The sequence below is a fragment of the Agrilus planipennis genome, unplaced genomic scaffold (assembly GCF_000699045.2).
Source record: "Agrilus planipennis isolate EAB-ADULT unplaced genomic scaffold, Apla_2.0 scaffold34, whole genome shotgun sequence".
NCBI lineage: Eukaryota > Metazoa > Arthropoda > Insecta > Coleoptera > Buprestidae > Agrilus > Agrilus planipennis.
Window position 1 is genome coordinate 1167025 of NW_020439170.1, and position 8409 is coordinate 1175433.

General features: G+C 30.4%; 1 protein-coding gene across 4 annotated transcripts in view; it reads left to right on the top strand.

Annotated features, from left to right (window-relative positions):
* LOC108735121 (balbiani ring protein 3) overlaps positions 1-8409 on the top strand; it is a 226416-nt gene that overhangs the window by 163259 nt on the left and 54748 nt on the right. For 2 of the 4 annotated variants that reach the window (XM_018466956.2, XM_018466955.2), the window contains exon 1: positions 1607-1857. The exons of the other annotated variants lie outside the window; for them this stretch is intronic. The gene's annotated coding sequence lies outside the window, so the exon portion shown is untranslated. Of the gene's footprint in view, positions 1-1606; positions 1858-8409 lie in introns of those variants that run through there. 4 annotated transcript variants of the gene reach the window in all.

The window sequence follows — 8409 nt, forward strand, 5'->3', positions numbered from 1 at the left end:
CTTTACCTACTGCTATAGGTATAAAAACACGACAAAGATTGACTATGGACAAATGAAAGGAAGTCAATTTCATCTGGACGAAGAAGTTGTTATTGTAGTTGTATTCTACAGAGTGTACCAATACAAAAACTAGATCAGCTAGTACAGATTGACGTACATTTTTATACAAAACTGTTCGATTTCCTTGTAGTCATTACAGTTACTTTTTGGTACAGGTTTTTTTTGAAACATTATATGTTGGCATGTTGAGGAAACCAATTTCTTCTGAACATTTTGCCTTCCACACGTAAAAGTTACAAAATCTTTGTGATTGGCTACCTTAGGTGTAAATATATAATAAACTTAACATCATTAGGTGAATCCAGAGGCAAAACCCTTAAATACTAAAAAAACAATGGGAAGGGTGATGTAGATAAACAAAATCTGAAAAGATAGTGATTATGAGGGTGGTTTTTATATTTATATAAATATTACTTATGCTATCTACCCATTCGTTAAAACATTCTTGTATCTATTTTTAATCATAAAAGTAAAAAATAATTAAAGATCTAAAATTAAATTTATTGGTGAATGTAATTCTGAGAGATATTCGGCAAAAGAATAAAAAACAAAAATAAGACTATTAGTTACCTATTAGTACCTATTTATTAATACACCACGAGACTGAACACTATAAATAATTTTTGTTTGATACCTCCTACAAAGTTTTTGGAAACTAATTATGAAAATATAAAGCTGTCTCAGAAAATAGAATAACTAAGTTTACTATTAATAAAAATTTTTCAAATGAATGGCGAAAAATCCAACCCTTGTTTCCCAGATGATTTTTTACGTTTAAATTGTAGGGTAGACAAAAACGTATTAGGTATATTGCCAAATCAAACTACAAAACATTTTAAACCCCAATACAATTACAAAAATATTTAGAATAAAATTAAACTTACAATTATGTATACTAATAATTAACAAAATTGCAAGTTCCTGATTTAAAGGATGGAAAAAACGTCTTGATATGAGGACCTTCATAAATTTCTTTCTTATCATTTCCACACCAAAAGCACTTTTTTGTCTGATTTCAAGGACGAAAGCACAACATCCTCCTTGGGTAAGAAGTCGCACTTTACTCCTTATTAGGAAAGGATTTAATTATTCTACGCGTGGTTTTGCACTTGGTGACAATTTCCACCAAAAAGATGTTAAAATGCGTTCCTAATAAATATTAATACGATTTTTTACTTTCTTGTCCCTGAAAGTGTACTAAAGTCGTACTTTCGGGTCAGGAGTATGGTAAAAAATTGTATATAAGCCTCAGAGAGGAACAACGACACCTCCTTCCTGAAGTTTTCCAATTCACGCCCATGGGGAAATACTGTATTTTCCCCTGGTACATAACGTATGGGTACTATTTCGATGAGTTGAAAAATCCATTCCGCAAAATGTATGCCGTTCTTTAATTATGAGCTTTCTCTAAATATTTAAAACGTGTTGTAAAGTCCGGTCCCTGCTGAAGACTTCGGTTACTTCTTGTTCCACCGTTTCTTCGGCATGCCGGCATGAATATCCTCATCATAGACGGCTCCGGCGATCGTATATTGTTATGTGTGTACGTTCTGACTCGTGAACTTCAACTCGCGTTGCTACGAACTCGGCTCTCTAGATTTTAATATTGGAAAAGTCTTCATTCTGTCGGGAAACTTGATCGCGACGCGATTGTGTCCGATTACTCTATAGAGCGAGCGAGTGAATTTTGGATTTTTGAATCGATTTATTGACTTTGATTTGTTTTATTGGATCGAGTGACAAGTGGGTTTTAGAAGTTTGAACTTTTTTTATTTCCTTACCCGGTTCATGATAAGGGTGAGTAACGTTTGATAATTTTAATTTAAAGAGCTTTTTTTAATCTACTTACTAGATGAAAATCAGAATCAATTTGATTATTAGGAAGGAAATAATGTAAAAGAAAATATCTAACAAAAGCTGTCTTGCTACATACAGATAAAATTAGGCTGGAAAATAATGTGAGATTAATAGGATTCCTTTATATTTCTGTGTTTTGTTACAGTAAGTCCTATAATTACTTATAAAAGTTTTTATGATACTTGTAAAGATTACTCGGGTTATATTTTTAGCCTTTTACTTTCAATTTTGATTGATTATTATTAATATAGTGCAACTGTTTAAGAATAAAATCAAATATTTTCGTTTGTTATACATGTACGGAAACATTTACCCCTGACTTAGCCGGCGTAAAATAAATTCAATGATTTTTATTAAACACTAAATTCCATAGTATAAAATTGTTATAATTAATATAATCAATTTAAAAAGGTAACTTACAAATCACTCCTGATATCCATGCATTTAAAACCACAGATAAAAATTCTTTTAAGGGTGATTTGTGTCTGAATAGCAGACAAATAATCATATAAGCCTATAAAAATGCAGTTAGTTTAAGAGTACCTACAGACAGACACTTCAAATTTTACTTATACGTAGGTATATAATTTACCTAAAGATAGGTGAAAATATAGAATTTTTGAAATTAAATTTTAAAGTGTGTTTTCAACCCTTGAGTTATTTAAAGAGAAAAAACCCTGTAAATTTTGCCGCTTTAAAAAGAAAAAAAGAGCGTTCAAAATACTTTTCATAAACTACAGGTATAAGTAAACTTTTTTTTAACTATTATACGGAATAAAATTACGAGAAAGTAAAGTGAATTTTACCTTTACTTCGACTTGTAATTTTCTAAACTAAACGAATTAATTTATTTCATTATAATTACAAGCCATTAACTATTGTTAATTTTATTTCCTTGAACATTTTGTATTGTACATTACACACGTATGTGTATTTGCATGTAAATACACCGTAAATGTCTTTCATAAGACAGTTGGCTGAGCATCAATTATTATAGCCCGTTAATAGTCAATTGCATTACTCAGTCTTTTCAATAGGCTATAAAGCTAACAGCACCTTAATTAAGACGTAGTTATTTTTGCCAATTCAGTCCGTTTTTCGTTTTAAATAATTTATTCTGTCATCGCTTGTTATTGTGATTGAAGAAAGAGATCCAATCGTAACTTTTTCTTATCAGCAATCACAAACCACAATCTTATATGAAATGTGATACTTTTTGTATCAATAATAATAATTCGTACTTTACCTACTGCTATAGGTATAAAAACACGACAAAGATTGACTATGGACAAATGAAAGGAAGTCAATTTCATCTGGACGAAGAAGTTGTTATTGTAGTTGTATTCTACAGAGTGTACCAATACAAAAACTAGATCAGCTAGTACAGATTGACGTACATTTTTATACAAAACTGTTCGATTTCCTTGTAGTCATTACAGTTACTTTTTGGTACAGGTTTTTTTTGAAACATTATATGTTGGCATGTTGAGGAAACCAATTTCTTCTGAACATTTTGCCTTCCACACGTAAAAGTTACAAAATCTTTGTGATTGGCTACCTTAGGTGTAAATATATAATAAACTTAACATCATTAGGTGAATCCAGAGGCAAAACCCTTAAATACTAAAAAAACAATGGGAAGGGTGATGTAGATAAACAAAATCTGAAAAGATAGTGATTATGAGGGTGGTTTTTATATTTATATAAATATTACTTATGCTATCTACCCATTCGTTAAAACATTCTTGTATCTATTTTTAATCATAAAAGTAAAAAATAATTAAAGATCTAAAATTAAATTTATTGGAATGTATAGAAATTAAAGAATTACATACGTATCAACTATGGTTTAATATTAAACGATTTTAAGTTCTTACTTAGCTTCATTCACCTCATCCTTCCTTTTCATTTTAGTATTTAAGGATTTTGCATTTGGTTTTTTATTTATTATCTTTCCACTGTATCATACAACACCATTACAGTGCGTTAACAATAAAATGTTTGTAACTTTAATGTGTTTATGTTTCATTTCATTTCGAAGTTATAAGAACTAAGAGCTTCGTTAATTTATTTGTTGATTACTATTCTTTCATTTGTTGGGGACTGAAATATTCTACTTAATTTTTGTTCTTGGTAAAACGGGTAGATATAATTTAAAAAAAAAGCAACAGTGAGGGTATGGACAGCCAACCTTGTTCATGTAGTCGTCGTTGCTCTTTTGCAATTGCTAAAGAGGAAGTCACAGCCGGCTATTATTCTTTTAAATGCCACCTTTCAACTTCCGCGTCGTTGCATCCATTTTGTGTCACGCCATGCAGCCCGACGATGTGAAATGAAAGTTTTATTCTTAAATTCTGACACTGGCATCTTTATGCAACATATAAATACGTATATTGTAACGTAGCTATACAGAAGAAAAAAAAAAACGAAATCCGGAACTATTTCTATGAAAATATTTGCCATAAAGACATGTTAATGCGTAGATGATAGTAATAATAGATAGTTAAGTTATTAAGTGATTGTTGTAACCATTCGCCGATCTCTTAATTTTAATACTGCAATGCTTTCGAATCTTAAATAAATGATCGTCGTAATTAAGAATCAACCATTCTATGCCCAAGGGAATCAGTAATCAGTTGATTAGATGAAATGAATTTGCAAAAAAAGTGCTAAGTAAATGTCAGCTGCAAAATAAGCTGAAGATCTCGAATTCATATGAATTCTTAAATTGTGTCCCCGGATGTGAAGTTTGACGAAATTTTTGGCAATAAGAAATTCGAATGGTGAGTGCAACATAAGGTCACTGTCTATACGTATAAGTACTTCACGGCAATTCGGAAGTAACCGCGTCTTCTTGATGATATCCTCATGACGGATCATAGTGGCGTGAAAGATGTTCACTCTCATCAAGAAGACGCGGTTAGAATCCGGAAATCCAGTTTCTTCAGCCGTGAAAGCATAAATCAACTTCTATTTCGGAAGCAGCTTTTATCGCTAGATACATGTGCATCTTGCGTGAATTATAGGATTAAACCAAAGGTGGGAAGCCTTTTTATCATGATCATATTTAAATTAGACGGTAATAATGGAGGCCGCTTAACTTGATACAAATACGACTTTTGTGATATTGTTATAGTTTCTGTATAGTTCTATCAATTTGAGAAGGATGTTTGGGAGGTATGTCAAAATGCTACGAGACAAATAAAAATTTGGAAGAACGTTCCTCATTCAATTCTAAAACTCCTGTAAAAATTACAAATCGATTCACTAAACCGTTAAAAAGTTATTGCAATTTTAAAAAATTGTAATTTTATACGTCATTTTATGGAGATTCGTTAACCGAACAGATTAAATTTATTTTTATTAACAGAAAAAAGCTACCAGAAATTTCAAACTTTTATAATAAGTAACTTGAACTCTGGAGAATCACTTTAGCGTAAGGTTATTCAAATTCACTAAATGGTTATCGAGGAAAAAATGATAAATTAGCAGAAAATCTCGTGTTTACTTGAAAATATAATGATAATATTTATAATTGTCTGAAATAAATGCAATTTTAAAGTTTTAATTATAATTTAAACATATAAAGAAGTTTTAAGCTCATTATTAATAGAAATTGAAACTAAATATTTTTTGTTTCGAAGTTGAAATCAAGGCATATTCACTGCCAAAAGTCAATTAAAAATTATCCATATTATTCGTTATTTCTTATTTGATTCAAAGTTTTTGGTCAAATTCCAAATTTTCTCTCAAACCGTATACTTTTTTTAGTATAGATAGTATTTATTTACCTCATGATATGCTGCAAAACCTAATTAATCACGAATTTCTAATTTTATGTACTCTTGTCTCCGATTTTACCTCCCAAACATCCTTAAACATCAAGCTAGAGCAAAAAAACTCCAACACTGCAATTCATGTTCTGTTTAAACGTTATTTATTCGTAATTTATTTATTAATTTTTAAATTGTAATGATATCTGCCATTAAATATCAATTAATACGAGGGTCTAGCTTTAATGAAGACCGTACAAGAAGCTTTAAGATGCCGCTTATGACTTCTGTATCTCAAATTTCCCAGTAAAGGGTTAGCAATTGAGAAAAAGGGGGCTACAGCTCCATTTCGGGTATATCTACCCGGTCCAAGTTTTCCTTGGACTAGGTACTTATGAAAATTCTGAGGCAGTAATAATACTATACAGGTAATCTTTCACATTCTTCTGTATCTTTTTTCTCTCCTCAACCACCACTCACTCATTACATGGGTCCCTGTAAACTGACTAAGGAAATTTTGAATCAGTGGTAGAATTTAAACAAAAATTTGAAGTTTTAGGAATACGTATTACTAAAGATCTCATCATTCTACGTACTCCATCATCAGATTGAATAAAAGCCGATGCGGTGTTTTCTTCCGGGCTTTTTGGCCGTTGTCCGTAGAATTTTACTTTTCCAAACTGATGTCAATTACGACTCAGCACCTGTCCAGTTACCACTGAAGATGTAGTAAGCAAAAAACGGCGAAACGTTTGGAAAAGTAGAATTCCACGAACCACGGCCAAAAAGCCCGAAAGAAAACATCGCATCGATATACGCTGGCCGTGGAAGTCTAATAAGAACTACTGAGTAACAGCCGTAAAGAAAAGTTGGAAAATTAGAATGGAGAGCATTTTCTGCTTTATTTTGATTAAGTACATTTTCATTAACTTAACTATTAACTACTAATAATTTTATTCTTTTCAAGATTCACGTATTAAATAGTTAACTGCTATTTAGGTTAAAAGAGAGTAGGTAGTACATTTACGCAGGGAAACGAATTCAAAGTCAGGTCTTTAATGTTTAAAGCCTGTTAATAATATCCAAAGTGGGAATAAAATAAATTAATATTATTCCGGATATGGGTCGTTAAAATTCACTTACATACAACAGGATTTCTTACGTTATTTACTAATGATCTTAAAGTCAACTGTCTGAACAAAAAGAAAATTTAGTTTTACATATTAATACTATCTGGTACCGCTTTGTTCATTACTAATAGGTACTCCTTTTTATCAGTAATTTACCTATTTGTTGCCTATACATGTCACATCATGAAAGATAAAAAATATTCTTTTTGAATAAACATCTATTAATTTAAAGGTTTACTGTTTATCCATTAGCGAACATTGTTTATTCCAAATCTATGCATAAAATCAAACAATTGACTTTTGTCATTGCATTGTTTGGATTGACAAACCGTATTTGCTAAAGGCTGCAAGTTATAATGAGTCACAATCATAATCCTGTCCAGTTAAGAGAATGGTAAATATAGATTATAATAATTGCCCAAAGCTTGTACTATTATATACAATTGTACTTAGAAGACAATTACTTCTTCAATAGTTTAGGATGAACAGTAAAGAAAGCTCAGACAATATATGTACCCATATACGCATTAGTCCTCAGTATATTCATATAAATGTTGTAATTTATTATAAGACTTTCACTGCGCGTATATATCTGATAATCTGACAATGTGGCGACAGCATTGTCACTGAAATTAACGTCTCATTCTCTTTTTTTTATCCTGATTAGAAACATAGATGTCTGCAGATATTTTGTCGTTTGTAACTTACAGCTTTAAATCATCAGTTACAATTGTTTAACTACTGTAAATATTTGCAACAATTTTTAATCAAAACGGATTAGAACGCTCTTCACAGTCGATAGATCTGCATATAATACATTTATATTTTCTTAAATTAATATTTAAAATCAATTTCCTTTCTTCTAGTTCAGCAGGGTACACAAAAAGGTTTATTTTACTCAAAAAGACCAATTTTACTTCAGTAAAAACTGCTCTACGGTATATGAAACACTTATTTTTGTTATTTTTATTGAGATGTAAAGATCTACCATCAGTAGGAGTTTTCATTTCCGAAATTTCTGCTAACCAAGGATAAGTACAATAAATGCTTTCTAACCATATTTGACGTAATTTGTGAAATTAACTATTTTGGTGGATAGCCTACATTTATAAAATTAATTATACTGATACCTGATGGTTAATGAAGATCTAGAAATAGATGTGTCCATATTTAAAGAAAATTAGAGGGTTGTAGGATCAAGTATAATTCTTCTATGTTTAATCAGAAGAATTTAATTATAGATAATTACGTATTTGGCATGTTTGAAGTCTGTAATTATTGCTTCACTTGAAAGGTTTAGATGCTTTCAATTGCATATTTTTCTGTGTTATACACAATAACTTGCCTACTAGAAGTTAGAAAAACTTGAAAATTTCAATAAGCAGTTCACGCAGTACAATTTTTAGACAAAAATTTAAAATTTCAAAAACAATCGGTCGAAAATGTAACTTACGATGATTGCTGGAACCGTGTCTCAGTGAATAATACCTAAGATTGTAACTTATGTTATAGTAAAGAAAATGTTTATTGAAAGCTTAATAAATTTGCACGCTTTTTTATTTTCTTTTTTTATACATATATATTTTTTT